This window comes from Lutra lutra, unplaced genomic scaffold, assembly GCF_902655055.1.
Source record: "Lutra lutra unplaced genomic scaffold, mLutLut1.2, whole genome shotgun sequence".
Lineage (NCBI taxonomy): Eukaryota > Metazoa > Chordata > Mammalia > Carnivora > Mustelidae > Lutra > Lutra lutra.
In genome coordinates, this window is record NW_025923851.1 from 70,648 (window position 1) to 87,536 (window position 16,889).

The window sequence follows — 16,889 nt, forward strand, 5'->3', positions numbered from 1 at the left end:
GTATCCAAACTGTGGGTTGGAGAATAAACAAAGTAAATAAAAACTGCAGTCATTGCATTTCGGTTTTAAAAGCATAACACGCTTTAGATGCTTGGAACAGTTTCTAAACAAGTACGAGTACATGTTATACCATCATACATAACCAAATATTGTGTTAAAGTGGTATAAAGGAGAACAGAATTGGATAGAACTAATCAGATAAAGACATTTTTATAAAGCACCATTAAAAATCAGAATTTTAAAGAAACCAGATTTGGGGCAACTGGGAGAGTGAGCATTTTCTTGGCCAATGTCTCTTGCCTTTTAACTTTTTTGGAAAGTATTTTTAAACTGATGGTGTATTGTTTTCTACCCTGAAAACTTAAGCCTGCTTACAATTAATTTAATAAAATCAAATGAAATAATGTACAGATATGAAAGGGGAAATTTTGGAAATAATACCTATGGTTTCATGAGACATGCTTTGCCCCAAAGAGTTGCATTTTGATAATGTGCCTTTATTCCCTCATAAAGGAGAATTGGTTTTGACATTCAGGATAATTTTCACAGTGTCTCATATCTGTAGCATGTGAAACAATGGACTTAAGAGTTGAACATTAAAAGAAGTAAACTGGGTCTTCTTGAAAGCACAAAAGCAACTCTCCAGCAATCCTTGTAACCATTCTCTATAGGGCCTGGAACTCCTTTGGCTTGGACACTTTATGTTGTGGTATTAGGGCCCCATGTGGCCTAACTGCCAGGTTCCAGATTCAAGAAAGTCCAGAGCTGTGCTCTGTTCTTGTTCCCTGCTCCCATGGTCTGCTCTGCTTGTTGAGTAAATGCTAAGTTCTTACCCTCCATCTTTCCCCAAACTACTTCCAGTGAGTTGATGAGAGACTTTATAGTACTATAAGAATGGTCACACATAAGCGCACATGTGAATTTGCCAGAAAAACCTAGGACCCTCCCCAAGAAAAAACACTGCCTGGTTCAGGATCTTTTAGATCTGAAATGCAGATCCACTATGCAGATCCACTGTGCCTGGGTGGCATAGTCAGTTAAGCTTCCACCTGCTGATTTCAGCTCAGGTCATGATCTCAGCGTCATGAGATTGAGCCCTGCATCAGGCCCTGCCTTGAGTGTGCAGTGTGCTTCAGATTCTCTCTCTCTACCTCCGCCTGTCCCTCTGTCGCTCCCCCACCCTTACCTCTCTCTTTTGTTGTCTAAATCCAAAAACAAACAAATAAATAAATAGATCTGACAGGCAGCAATTGGAAATTTAGCAAGTCAACAGGCCTGTGTGAAGATTAGTCCTAGAAGTGTTTGAGCATGATGATTCTTTTGATTGCAAAAAAAAAAAAGTACATAGTTCTTTCATGCATGCAAAGCAGTAACTTCTCTAATTGAGGTATCCTTTTTTAGATCACTTAGTTGTTTTTTCACACTAAAGGAACATCTTAGATAATCCTTTTAGAGTTTACTCCAGACTTTTGCCCTAAGCAAATCACAATTGACCCCTGCACAACACATATTTGAATTGTACAGGTTCACTTATATGCAGGTTTTTCCACAATCCAGTAAACTCTATTTTCTCTTCCTTTTGATTTTCTTAATAACACTTCCCTCCAGCCTGTTCTATTAACAACTTAGTATCTGATACATATATAGTAAACATGTGTTAATTGACTATGTTCTTGGCAAGTCTTCTGATCATCAAAAGGCTTATTGGCAGTTACATTTTGGGGGAGTCTAAAGTTATATGTGGGATTTTAAACTTGAGGCAGTTCAGCATCCTTAACCGCCACGTTTCCATGGGTCAATTATATACATTATATCACATATATAATGTATATTATAATTTAACATTTTAGTAAAGCAGTTAATACTAGCCCTGAAACCAGAAAAATCATTAGTTTTTCCCAGGAAAACATATTCTATTCTTAGGTAGTTATATTTCATTACACATTAGTAATACAGTAATTATCAAGATTCTTTGGATGATTATATTATATTAGAAAGGCCACATTACATCAGAAGGGAAATATTTGCTTGTCTCCCGCTGGAATATATGTGACGAACCATATTTGCATGTCTGCCATAGTTCATGACTTATACATGCTTAATAAATATGGTTTACACAATTAAGATCAGTGTTGTTGATTGAATCCAAAAGAATGTTTCTATTTAATTAAACTATAAAAATTGTCATTATAATTATGTCATTAGGCATATAATGTCAATATAATTATGACATTAAAGAACTTGAAAGGCCTTTCTGTTTCTGGCATATTATTTTCTTTGTGGAAATTACCCATTTTGGTTTCTGTAAGTCAATTCAAAAATGAATTTTGAATATTCATTCAAAAAATGAAATTATTTTGCATTTTAAGAGAGTATTACTAATAGTTAAGGTTTATTTTCAGTTTCTACTCTGCATTGTATACATTTCACCCATAATCTACAAAAAATGTGTACATTCTTTTCAGCACTTCAGGTTGAAAAGCCATGCAATTAAACTTGACTCTTAATAATTGTCCTTATAGTACATTGTTCTAATGATAAATTGTAAATGTGTGCTCTGTGAGTATGTGGTGTTAGTCATCATTTCATCCTAAGGTATTTATTTGCATACACACACACTAATGGTACACGAGTACTTTTTTTTTTTCATTTATTTGACTTAAGCTTGAAGGTATCTTAGAGATACTTCATGATGACCAATAAGGGAACACATGTGTTCCAGCATCTTAGGCTTTCCTATTTTCTCTGTCTTTCTCTGCTTTTTATTTACTTTCTGTATTGAAGCACATGCCACATTATCTTAGATTTGGGTGTACACTATGGTGATTCACTATTTATATATATCACAAAACAATCACCATAGGAGTAGTTACTATCAATCACTATATAAAGTTATTACAATATGACTGACCATACTTCCTGTGTAATGCTTAACATCCCTGTGATTTATTTTATAACCAGAAGTTTGTAACTCTTATCTCTTTCACCTGTGATGCCCATTCTTTTACCTGCCCCCTTCTTGGAAACAAGTTTGTTCTCTGCGTTTATGAGTCTGTTTTGTTTTGATTGCTTATTTCTTTTGTTTTGAAGTTTCCACATGTAAATGAATGGTATGGTATTTGTCTGTCTCTCACTTATTTCGCTTAGCATAATATCCTCTCGGTCTGTCTCTGTCACAAATGGCAAGATGCAGGGTTTTTTAATTGCTGGGTATTATTTCATTGAGTATTATTTCATATATATATATTTTATCCATTAAGTTATCAGGGGATATTGAGACCTATCTTGGCTACTCTAAATAATGCTGCAATCAACTGGCTGGTGCATATGCATACATCTTTTTGGATTGGTGGTTTTGTTTTCTTAGAATATACACCCAAAAGTGGAATATTTGATTATATTGTAATTCTATTCCTATTTTCAACTTTCCAAAGAAACTCCACAGTGTTTTACACAGTGGAAGCATGACTTCTTGTTCTCAAAAACAATGTACAAAATCTCACTTTCTCCACATCTTTGACAATGCCACAACTTTGTTGTGTTTTGTTTGTTCTAATACTAGCTGTTCTGACTGATGTAAAGTGATATTTCATTTTGTTTTGGTTTTATTTATCCAAGTGTAACTTAGATTCCGTGTTATGCCAGTTTTAGGTGTACCATATAATTATTCAACAATTCTGTACATTAGGCAGTTCTCATCATGATAACTGTTCTGTTTTCTAAGATTTATTTATTTGTTTTTTTGAGAGAGAAAGAGAGAGAGAGAGAGAATCTCAAGCAGACTCCCCGATGAGCCTGGATCCTGACATGGTGCAACCCTGAGAACATGACCTGAGCTAAAATCAAGAGTTGGCCACTTTCCTGACTGAGCCTCCCAGGCACTCCATGACTTCCCATTTTTAAACATAACATGCTTGACCTCATCTGTACAGTCATTTATCAAATAATCATCCTTGGATTTCAATAGAGCTTTATCTAACACATATTATTAAAGCACACCTTTTCTCCTACTACAGTTAACTTTTATATGTGAAACATAATTTCAAAATGCTATTTCAAAAATATCACTAACTTACTTCTGACTTTTAAGGCTATTTTGTCTCAAGGTGTCTGGGTGGCTCAGTGGGTGAAGCATCAGGCTCTTGAGCTCAGCTTAGAGCTTGATACCAGGGTCATGAATTCAAGCCCTGCTTGGGCTCCACATGGAGCCTAGTTTTAAATGAATAAGTAAATAGTCTATTTTGTCTCGTATTAGATATTGCTACCCAATTTCCTTTTTATCTCAATTTGCATGAAATACATTTTTCATCCCTTTATTTTCAGACTATATGTGTCTTAGGTCTGAAGTCAGTCTCTTGTAGACAGCATATAGATGGCCTTATTTTCTTTCAGTCCATTCAGTCACTAAATGTCTTTTTACAACAGAACTTAAATTTATTTAAAATAATTGATATTTTATATATTTATTGGCACTTTGTTCATTTCATTCTGCCTTTTTTTTTTTTTCATTCTGCTCTCTTTTACTTTTACTTGCTCTCTTGCTCTCTTCCATCATGATGTGATGACTTTTTAAAATTATGTTTGGTGTCATTTCTCCTTTTTTTTCAATTTTTTTTCAATTTTTCAATTTTTTTTCTTTTTACTGTTTAGCAAGAGGAACATGTAGTACACCTGCATATATAGAAATCTAATTGAGGTTGATGGTCACCTAAGTTAAAACACATATTAAAAGCATTATATTCTTACTCCCTCTTCCATATTTTATATATTTGATGTCATATTTTACATCATTTATTTTGTATAACTGCCCCTTAAAAATATTTTATTTATTTATTTGTGTGTGTGTGTGTGTGTGAGAGAGAGAGAGAGAATAAGCAGGAGGACAGCAAAGAGAGACAGAAGCAGACTCCCTACTGAGCAAGGAGCCTGAAGCAGGACTTGATCCCAGAACCCTGGGATCATGGCTTGAGCCAACAGCAGCCCTTAACTGACTGAACCAGGTGTCCCTACTTTGTGTAACGTTTAATTAACATTTGTAGAGTATAATTTACTCTATGTTTTAACCTTTATACCACAGTTCTACATAGCTGATACATTTACTGTATTTTTTTAGTGTGAGATTTTTTCTTAGTTTTTTTAAATTTCTAGTTATGATCTTTTTTTTCCCACTTAAAGAAATCCTTTTAACTTTGCTTGTAATACCAACATATTGATGACAAATTCTTAATTTTAATTCATCTGACAAACTTCTATCTCCTTTTCATCAATTCTGATCACCTTTATGGGTAGAGTGTAGGCTTTATCTGTTAGCACTTTGAATATATCATGCTGCTCTCTCCTATTCTGGAACATCAGCTGATAGCCTTAAGCAATTTCTTTTGTATACAATTAGTCATTTTTATCTTTTGATTTTTTAATTTATATTTGATCTTCACCTTCTTAATTATTATATGTCCTCATGTGGACTCTTTCAGATCATCTTGTTTAAGGTTCTCTGTGTTTCCTAAACTTGGTTTTCTGTGTCAATTCCCAGATTATGGAAATTTTCAGCTCTTATTTCATCAAGTAACTTTTCTGGTCCTTTCTTCCTCTTCTTCTGGGCTCCTGAAAATGTGAATGTTATTATACTTGATGCTCTCCCAAATGTCCTCATTCTAAAATTCTTTTTTCTTCCTGTTCCTCAACTTAAACGGTTTCCATAACCCTGTCTCCCTTATTTCAGTTATTGTATTCTTCAATTTTGATGGGTATTTTTCTTTCTTTCTTTTTTAAAAGAGATTTTATTTATTTATCATTTGAGACATAAAGTGAGTGAGCAAAAGAGACCACAAATTGAGAAAGAGACAGAAATATACTTACAATTGTTAAATCACCCTAAAGGGTGTTGGGTACACCCTTTAAGAATGATACCATATGACTCTGATCTCTGAATACAGTCTTTAGCTTAAAACCCAAGTTGTCTGATATGAGAATTGCTACCCCAGCTCTCTTTTGAGGACTGTTGGGATGAAAATAGTTCTCCATTCCCTCATGTTGTCTGGATGTATCTTTAGGTTTAAAATGAGTCTCTTATAGACAACATAAGGATGGATCATGTTTTTTTTTTTTTTTTAATTTTTTATCCAAAATGCAATGCTGTGCCTTTTCATGGGAATGTTTAGGCTGTTCATGTTGAGAGTGACAATTGAAAGATTTGATTTTGTGCCGTCATGTTGCCTATGGAGTCTCTGTTTTTATACTTGTCTCTGTAAATGTATGGTCTATATTAGCCTTGGGGTTCTTCTTCTTTTATACAACACCCTTAATATGTCTTGCAGGACTGGCTGGGTGGTCACATACTCTTTTAGTTTTTGGGGGTCTTGAAAGCTCCTTATCTCTCCATCCATTCTGAATGACAGCCTCACTCGATAAAGTATCCATGGCTGTATGTTCTTCTAAGTTAGTACCCTGAATATGTCTTGCCGCCCCTTGCTGGCTTGCCAGGTCTCTGTGGACAACTGTGCTATTAGTCTGATATTTCTCCCTCTGTTCATAAGAAATCTCTTTCCCCTATCTGCTTTCAGGATTGTTTCCTTGGATCTAAGATTTGCAAGTTGTGTTATTTTATGTCGGGGTATTGATCTGTTGACATTGATCTTGGAAGGGGTCCTCTCTCCCTCTTAGACATGAATGCTTGTTTCCTTCCCCAGACTAGGAACATTCTCAGCTAGGATTTGCTTGAATATATCTTTTTGACCTCTCTCTCTCTTCAACCCCTCAGGGATCCCAATAATTCTGACACTGGAACATTTCATGGCATCATTAACCTCTCTCAGTCTGATCTCTTGGGTTTCAAGCTGTTATTCCCAGGCTCCCTGCGTTTCCCTCAATTCCACCATCTTATATAATAGCTCACTAATTCATTCTTCTGCCTCATTTACCCTGGCAGTCAGAGTATCCAGTTTACACTGCATTTCATTCATAGTATTTATAAGTCCGGACTGATTTGATCTCATTTGCATCCTTACGAGTCTATGTTGTTACCAATATTTTTCTCAAGCCTGGATATTGACTTCTTAATTGTAACCCTGAAGTATTTCTCTAGTTTTCTTGCTTGTATCCATATCCATTTGCTCTGGGGCAGAGACCACATTGTCCGGTTCTTTTCTTCATAGGGGTTTCTTCTCTTAGTCATTCTCTTGAGGGGTGGTTAAGGGAATTTAACCATGAACCAAGCACAATGCACCTGTTTTAGAGGGACTCTAGGGTTGTCATCCTCTTGTTCTTCCAGCCTGGCTTCTGGGGAGAGTTCTGTTGTGCTGTTACTCAGTCAATCGTGTTTGAGCAGAATTGCCTTATCCCCTGTCTGGATGGTAGGCTCAGTGAAAACCTTTTTATTTGAGCTTCCACATATGTTCTGAGTGTCAGAGAAGAAGCAGCTGCCCTCAAACCTCTGTCCCAGAGCAGAGAAATTGTAGTCTGATCTTCACTGAGCCCTCCAGGACACAGAGTCTTCATTTCTACTTGTGCTGATAAAAAACACTGTCTCCCTGGTGGGGCGTCCCACAACAAATGTCCCAGAAGTGGAGCCAAAGAATGGATCCATCTCTTCCCTTTGTGCTTCTAAAACCACGAGCCACCCCTGGTCCATGTACATGCACCTGCATCTCCTGGATCCTGTCTGGGGACTCGACTGAAGTACTTCCCCCACCACACCTGTATGTGAGTCTGTGCCCAGGCCCAGCACAGGAGACTTTTGTGCTACTGTGTTGTATCACCTTGCCAGCACCAGTATATGGTGGGTCCCTTCCACTTTTTGTTTACCTTCCGGTTTCTGTGTGCAGAAATAGGTCTCTACCCTTCATACTGCAAGACTACCAAAGATTTTTGCTTGTAGAGATCCAGATATATGTTATTACTTCTCAGGATGGTTTCCTGGGATTTCATAATGCTTTGGTAGATAACCAGTTGAAATCAAGAGACTGGTTGTGATAAGGTCCACTACTCCTCCACCATCTTCCCTCCCCCCCAAAAAAAAAAAAATTCCTGGGTATATTTTAGAAATTCCTATTGACACTTCCATACTTATATACACTGTTAACAGTTTTCCTGTGTAACATTTCTGATACTTTCATGTTTGTGTGAACATACATATTACTTTAAATATTAAATTTACAATCTGGTTTTCTCCATCAATGATATGTTAGAGATGTCTTTCCACATAAATCACATAGGTTTTCATAAACTTCTTAATGGCTGCATAGCATCAAGTTTCCCTCATGGGAAAGAACAGAGTGAAAATATGGTAGATATTACACATGAATTTACCTATCTGAAAGTAGGACTATGTCCCAAATGAAATAATGTTAAGAGCACCTGTTCTTATTTTGTTTGTTTTTTGGCTTGTTTTTAGCCCATGTAGATGTTAGTTTCTAATCTACGAAATGGAGATACCATTGTTAAATAAAAACACCAGTTATTTCAACAGCACAATGAGTTTATTTAGGAATACCCCAGGATTAGGTGTGTTTTGGGGAGGACTGGTTGCTATGACCTCAAAGCTTTGTGACATCACAGAAGCTGGCTTCACTGAAGCAGCAGTCCCCCTCTCATGACCTTTGAGTCCCATGGCTTTAGGTAGGAAGCCCTGTGAAGGACAGAAAAAGAGCCCTCTGAGCCTGACCAAGAACTCAGGTTGTCTTGTGTGTTGATTTCCCACTCCCCCTTTCTAGGCAAAGAGAAAAGAAAATGACATTCGGCATACCATCCTTTAGGCCAACATTTCTCCAAGGATGACAAGGTTTACCTATTGCAACTGCAATTTCTAGAGATCTCAAGAAACAGTGAGGTGTCTTGGATATCATCAGCTCTCTGTGAGGCTTGTCATCCTGTCAGTGAGAGAGTCCTTTCTTAACGTCTTTTCCCTATGGGTCAGTGATGACTAAGGAATGGAAAGTCCCTTTTCAAGGAAAAATGTTAGGCATGGATGTATTGTGCTCTCTGTGTCCTCATCTCCTAGTGTTCAGAAACACTAGTCATAAGGGATTAGGGCTCTGTCTACCTGGTTTTACCTTAAACACCTTTGCAAAGAATTCAAGGAGAGTGACATTCTACATGAGAGCTAACCCTTAAGGAAGAGCCCTGGACAGCACTCCTTGTCATCATTAGTTAACTCTACCTGCTGTGGTAATAGCCATGTTGTATAGCCATGTTGACCAAGTCTCTTCAATCAGAGGAAAAGGAATGGTCTATATCGATGGTCTGCAATGCCCCCTCAAGGAGAACTGTGGATTGATCCGCATTGCCTTTGCAAAGACTAGTGGATAACAAAGGTGTGGTCCATATTGCCAACAGAGTATTCCTCAGACATCAGGGAGGATGAACCCCTGGTACTTGCATTGACACGAATGGCACAGGACTGGGTGATGCGAAATGAAAAAGGCAAGCAAAGGGAAATATCATATGGCTTCCCTCATATGTGGCCCAGGAAGAATACCATGGCCCTTAGTAGAAGGAAGGGAAAAGTGAAGGGGAAGAAGTCAGAGGAGGAGACAAACCAGGAATGACTCAGAACTCTGAGAACCAAGCTGAGGGTTACAGAAAAGAGAGACATGCAGGGAATGAGGGAACTGGTTAATAGGTGTTGAGGAGTTGTGGCATATATTGGTTGTCTATGCACTAGGTTGTCTATGGAGCTAAAGCATCAGTGAATACTCTGTCAAAAACGTATGATGGATGATAGCCTGGCTTCCTCAACATAACAAAAAATAAATAAAATTAAAACAAACTGGCCCTTGCATAAGCAGGTGAGGACTGACACAGAAAAGGAAATAATTATATTTTTTATTATCTTTACTTATTAAAATGGCATGGAATTTGTTTCCTATAATGTCCTTATCAGAATTGGGTCTTTACACTTGTAAATTAGAGTCTACTCACCTCCTCCATTTCTGGAATTGATGAGAAGAAACGACATTGCATTCATTAAAGGTCTAGAAGAGTAGACCAGGAAAATGATTTGGACCTGGCCTTCTTTGTGTTGGGAGGTGTTTGATTACTGCTTCAAGTGCTTTAGTCACTACTAGAAGCTCATATTTTGTAGGGTTCCTGAACTAATCTCGGGAGTTGATATGTGTCTTGGAATTTATCCTTTTCTCTCAGTTTTCGGATTTGCTGGCATAATTGTGTAGAGGTGTCTTTTAGGTTATTTTTTCCCCCTTTCTATCAGTTCTCATGTGGTCTCATACTTTGAGCTGTATGCTTGTCTTCCTGTTCTATCCAGCTAATGGCTCCTCCAGTTTTGTAAAGTTTTCAAAACTGACATGTGAGTTCTCCTGATTTTTTCCTATTGGTTTGTTTGTGTTTCTTTTATTTCGATGGTCATATGTATTATTTCATTTTTTCTGTTAACTTTGGAGTTCCTTTCTTCTTTTTCTAGTTCCTAATGGCGTCACATTAGGTTGCTTTTTTTTTTGGTGTTTTTAATTTTTGGAAATAAACGCATTTAACCCTATATTGTTCCCCCATAAAATGTTTTGGCATCATCCTATAAGTTTCTTTACTTTCCTTTGTTCAAGGTACTTTCTGATTTTCCTTTTGATTTTCGTTCTTTGATTCATTGCTAGTTTGGGAGTGTGTTGTGTTTTCCACCTATTAGAGTCTGGCTGTGTTTCCCATTAGTAAGTGATTTCTTTCCGTTTTCATCCCTTCGTGGTCGTAAGTATAAAAGATAGGATTTGAATTCTCTTCTATTAATTACGACTGGATTTGGACTCCAGCACAGGATCTGTGATAGACAATGCTAGGTCTGCCCTTGGGAAGAACTATTCTTATGGTCTTCAGAGACACAATCTTATGCATGTCTCCCCAAAGCTCAGGTGGTGTAGAGAGCCCATGATGACGTCTGTTATTCCTTACCACCTTTGCATCTGGATGATCTGTCCTGTGCTGAAAGTGGATATTGTCGTCCCCAACAATATTGGATTGTGGTCCCCATCTCCCTTCCTTTCTGTTAATATGCTTCCAGCATTTAGACACACCCATGTTGGTGGTGTATATGCTGGCAATTCTTCCAAGTTTCTGATGTTTTGATGCTCCATCGAGACAGAACGCCTTCCGGTAATATTTTGTCTCTCGAAGGCATAAAATCTCTCTGTCTGCCATAGGCACAATCACTTTGGCTCTCTTCTCCTTGCCAGTAGCATAACCTATGTCTTCCCAGTTCTTTCACTTTCAAGCTATGTGTATCTTTATAGTCGAAGGAAATCTCCTATGGGCAACATAAGGTAGAGCTTCTTTTGTTTTTGCACTTTTCATGTTGATATTTTTTTGCCCTTTTTTCTTTCTTTTTTTTTTTTTTAATTGTCTTCCTGTCCAACAATCTGTTTGTAGTGTCAGGACAATTTAGTCCTGAATACTTGGACTAATCATTGATAGGTAAGAAGTTAACTTTCTCGTTTTGGTTGGTTTCTGACTTGGATTCTCTGTGCCTTTCCCCTTTATGTTATTTTCTTTGGGGTTTGCTTCCTTTAGTGTGATTCCTCACTTCCTCCCCATCTTTTGTGTGTCTTATCTGTGTGTGTGTGTGTGTGTGTGTGTGTGTGTGTGTGTGTGTGTGTTTCACATAACACTTATAATGACATTTCAAGAGATAAGAAGTGGTCTTTTTTGGATAGCAATTCAATTTGATATGCCTTGAAAACTCACATTCCATCACTTTCAGCCACATTTCTTGCAAGGAATGTCCCATTCAGTCCTCTTTTATAAACATGTATTCTCACTAACCTGGCTTCAAACAAACACAAAATTTTGTGTGCCTGTTTAGAGTCATATTGTTTGTCCTTTTTTCCCTTGCTTTTTCACGTTTCTTGACTACCATGAGAGAGTGAAATAGTATGTTATTTGTCTATCTGTGACTGGTAGATGTGATGTAGCCCAATGCTCTCCACAACTCTGCCACATGAGGCAAGTGGAAAGAATTCATTCTTGCTTAAGGCTGGGTAAGAGTCTGCGGTGCCTTTGGAGGACAGTGAGATGGTAGTAGTGTCTGGGAACTCCAGGCTTAGTCTTCAGTCATGAACACAACTGGAAGATTACCACCTCACGTGCATCATGGCAGAAATTGACCCAAAGCCTAGAAATCAAACTCCACAATAAAAGAGAAAAGAAGTTGCAGAGACTATAGAAGAAGATTGGAGACATGGCTTAGGGGAGTTGTGGGTGGTTGGTGCTTCAGAGGGCAGTGAGCCAATGCAAAAGACAAAGGCACAGGAGAGAGGAGCACACTGGGAACCGACAAGGAGCATGTTTCCCAAAGCCATTGGCTGTGACCAGCAGAGGGTCTGAATGGCATGAGTTCTTGCCATCAAAGGGTCTTGAGGCCTGGAGATTTCAGATAAGCAGGCTTAGCAGACATAGACTCGAGAGAACACTGTGTTTCTCCTGGAGAGGACACCGACAAGCAACCAGGTGCAGACAGCCTGGAAACCATGATCAGAGGCAATACTGGGAGACACAGTGGGAAGATGGTGGGTTCTGGCAGTGCATCGGTGAGAGGCAGTGTTTGTGGAGATGACTCGATGCGGGCAAATGACATTTTGGGCTGTCACACCAGCAGCATAAAGACTGAGCTACTGGCCAAAGACAGGACGGTGAGGACATTTGCTGCCTCACCTGCAAACACGAAGTCCCAGCCGTGGAACACTGGGGGGGACTGCCTTCCTCAGTCCAAGTTGCTTAGTCCCAGGAGAACAGACTCTCCCATAGGGGACTAGAAGAAAGCCCTGTGCACATGCTCTCTCCTGACCACAGCGTTCTGCAGGCCTTTGTTCTGTTGAGTTGGTTGAACGTCTCCTTTCACAGGCACACCAGAGCCCACCAAGCTAAACCTCACCATATTCAGCCAAGACACCAGACACTCCAAAGGGCAGACAAGGAGAGCCTCTGCAGATGACAGCCCTCAAGGAGAGGGGACAGCCACAACACAACAGCAGAGGGCATGCATGCCACACACACCTGAGACTCCCTCAAGGGCCAGCCCTTGGGCACTCCATGATCTCTTCTTCCTAAAGAAATTACCCTCAGGCTAGAAAAGAGAATGGACTTTTCGAATACAGAGAAGGCAGAGACCTAGGGGAGACAAGATGGCGGGGAAGTAGGAGGAGGCGCCTTTTCAACATGTAACCAAAATTGAGCTATTTACATACCAAAGAATTCTGATCACCCATGAAAACAGCCTGAGACCAGAATTATATAGGTCTGGATCTCTACAGGGGCAGAAGATGCCAGTCGGCAGATAAAGCAGAGTGGGAAATTCGGACTGATATCCGAAGATAAACAAAAGGGAGAGGGAGCCACCAGAGGCAACTGATTGGAAAGTAATACCCCAATTCGAGAGTGCCCTGCATCTGGGGACCAGCCTTAACTTGGATTCTGGTTGAAAGCACTCAAAGAAAACAAAGGATTGCTGGGGGAAATTGTGGGAATTGGGGCAGCTAGGGACAGGGGCTTAAGTCTCTGGACCCAGGACAGCCTCCCCTGGCACTGAGCCAGAGAGAGTGCAGCCGAGAAACCAGGTCTTGGTCCTGAGCTTCCAGAGCGCCAGAGATCGCATGGGGTCCATCTCCTGTGAGGGTCTGGGAGCCTCGCCAGAAGGCAGAGCCTCCAGAGCCAGAGGGCAGGTGCTACAGAGCCTGAGATGCGCCCCCTCCCCCATGCTCTTAGACCCCCGCCACCATTACACCAGAGCCTGAAACATGCACTTGGGCCCCACACACTCCACTGAGAGAGGTGTAGAAAGGCCCAGCCTGGTGCTCTCGGACTTGCACCATTCCACCAGAGCCTGAGATGTGTGCTGGCGCGTGTGCCCACCCCACACACTCCTCTGAGAGAGGTGGGCACAAGCCTGGAGCTCTTAGACCCAGAAAGACCAGGCACTCCCAGCCTAGGCCAGTGGGAAAATCTCAGCATGCGATTGCTGCTTGGAACCTACTGGCAGTCTGGAGCTGCACAGACAGCCACCACTGCCATGGTTTTGGGTACAAACAGAAGATCCTGCATCCCAGGACTGAGATTCGGAACCTGCTCTGCCAGCAGCCAAGGGGGAATATATTTGGGCTCTGCAGCCAGACTGAGGCTTCTCTCTGAGAGGGAGTTCAGGATGCAGTTTGCTTTCCTCTAAACCTACAAAAACCATAAAAAGTGGTCAAGGCAAGATAAAAAAAAAAAAAAGTGAACAAACATAAAAACCTCCAGAGAACAAAAGCATGAAAAAAACGGTTTCCTCAGAGCCCACCCCCTTGAGGGGTGCGGGAGGACTTATCTCAGAGAACATCATTGACTGAAAACCCATGTGGCAAGCCCCTCCCCCAGAAAACCAACCAGTAAATAGGAAAAAAAAAAAAAAAAAGACAAGAGAACAACCACCACTACTTCATAGGACAACTTTTATTTTTAACTCATTCCCACTATTCTGGATATATATATATATATATATATATATATATATATATATATATATATATATATATTTTTTTTTAACCTATTTACCATCACAGTGAGATGTCCAGTACATCAAACTCCATAATAACCTTCTACCCTGAACTTTTTGATTCATACACCTGTGTTTTTCTTTTGCATTTCTATTATTTCTTTTTAATTTTAGTTTAATTTAGTCTAGTTTATTCCTTTTTTATTTTTATTTTCTAATATTCATATAGAGTTAAACTTCGAGGTATTCCCCTTTCCCCAATCAATGCTACCCCTATAGGTAAACCAATTTTTACCCCCCCTTAATCTTAGGAATGTTGAGTCCTTTAATAAAGATATCAAGATACATCCAGGAAGAATCAAAACAACCTTCCTCACCCACACTGAGAATTTATTACCACTCTCCCATCTTTTTCTTCCGCCAGTGTTTCTGTGTTTTTGTGTTTGTCCTGATAGTTTATAACTCTTATACTTGGGGTTCTTTCTAACGAGGGTCTTCCTTTATTGCATATATATATTTTTTTTTCTCTCTCTCTAGTCATATACTTTTATCAGTCTTTTTGTTTATCTGTTTTTGTACACTTCCTAAATCTTACCTTGGGGCCCATTTGGGCTGAACCTTCTCTTTTATCTTCCCTTTCTTTCCTCTCTCTCTCTCTCTCTCTCTCTTTGTTTTCTTTTTTCTCTCGTTTGGGTGGGGAATCCGGATTGCTCAAAAGCATTCCAGGGTTCACCTTGACTGCACCACAATTAATACATCCAGCTACATCCGTTCAGTCATCTCTTACCAAATGACTAGGAGAAGGAATGCCCAACAGAAGAAAAGTACAGAGGATGGGCCTTCTGCAACAGAGCTAATGCCTATCAACATAGACTTTATATCAGAAAGAGAATTCAGGCTAACAATTATCCAGGCAATAGCTAGGGTGGAGAAAGCCATGGATGACCAATCAGAATTGATTAGGGCCAAACTGAAAGTGACCAGGGAAGATGTTCACAAATTTAGGGCTGAGCTGAAAGCTACCAGGGAAGAGGTTCACAAAGCTCTCAATTAGTTCCAATCTAATCTAAATTCTCTCAAATCTAGGGTAATTGAGACAGAAGATAGAATTAGTGATCTGGAGGACAAACAGAGAGAAAGGATCAGGAGGAAGCCTGGAACAAACAGGTTAGAAGCCACGAAAACCGAATCAGGAAATAAATGATGCCATGAAATGTTCCAACGTCAGAATTATTGGAATCCCTGAAGGGGAGGGGAAAGGAAGAAGTCTAGAAGATATAGTGGAAGAAGTTCATCATGAAAATTATCCAATTCTTGCGAATGGAACCAGCGTTCATGTACTAGAGGCAGAACGGTCTCCCCCCAAGATTATAGATTCCAGAAAAACATCAAGGCACCTGATAGTCAAATTGAGGAATCATAATTGTAGGTATAATCTCTTGAAAACCGCTAGGACAAAGAGGCTCCTTACTTACAGAGGAAAGCCCATCAGAATAATGTCAGACCTGTCCACAGAGACCTGGCAAGCCAGAAAGGGCTGGCAAGATATATTCAGGGCACGAAATGAGAAGAACATGCAGCCAAGAATACTTTATCCAGCAAGACTGACATTCAAAATGGAAGGAGAAATAAAGAGTTTCCAAGACCTGCAAGGCTTAAAAGACTATGCAACCACCAAGCCGACACTGCAGGATATATTAAGGGGGTTGTATAAAAGAGGAAAAATCCTAAGAATAGCATTGAACAGAAATATAGAGACAATCTACAGCAAGAAAGACCTCAAAGGTAACACGATGTCAATAAAAATGTATCTATCAATAATCACTCTAAATGTGAATGGCCTAAATGTGCCCATAAAACGGAACAGGGTTGCAGATTGGATAAAACGACAGGACCCATCCATATGTTATATACAAGAGACCCATTTTGAACCTAAAGATACACCCAGACTGAAAGTGAAGGGATGGAGAAGCATCTTTCATGCCAACGGGCCTCAAAAGAAGGCTGAGGTACCGATTCTCATATCAGACAAATTAGATTTTAAACTAAAGACTGTAGTCAGAGATACAGAAGGACACTACATCATTTTTGAAGGGACTATCCACCAAGATGATCTAGCAATTGTAAATATCTATGCCCCCAATATGGGAGCAGCCAATTACATAAGAAAACTGTTAATCCAGATAAAGAGTCATATTGATATGAATACATTAATAGTAGGAGATCTTAACACGCCTCTCTCAGAAATAGACAGATAATCGAAGCAGAAAATCAATAAAGAAACAAGAGCATTGAATGACACAGTGGACCAGATGGACCTCATACATATATACGGAACCTTCCACCCTAAAACAACAGAATATTCATTCTTCTGAAGTGCACATGGAACCTTCTCCAGAATAGACCACATACTGGGTCACAA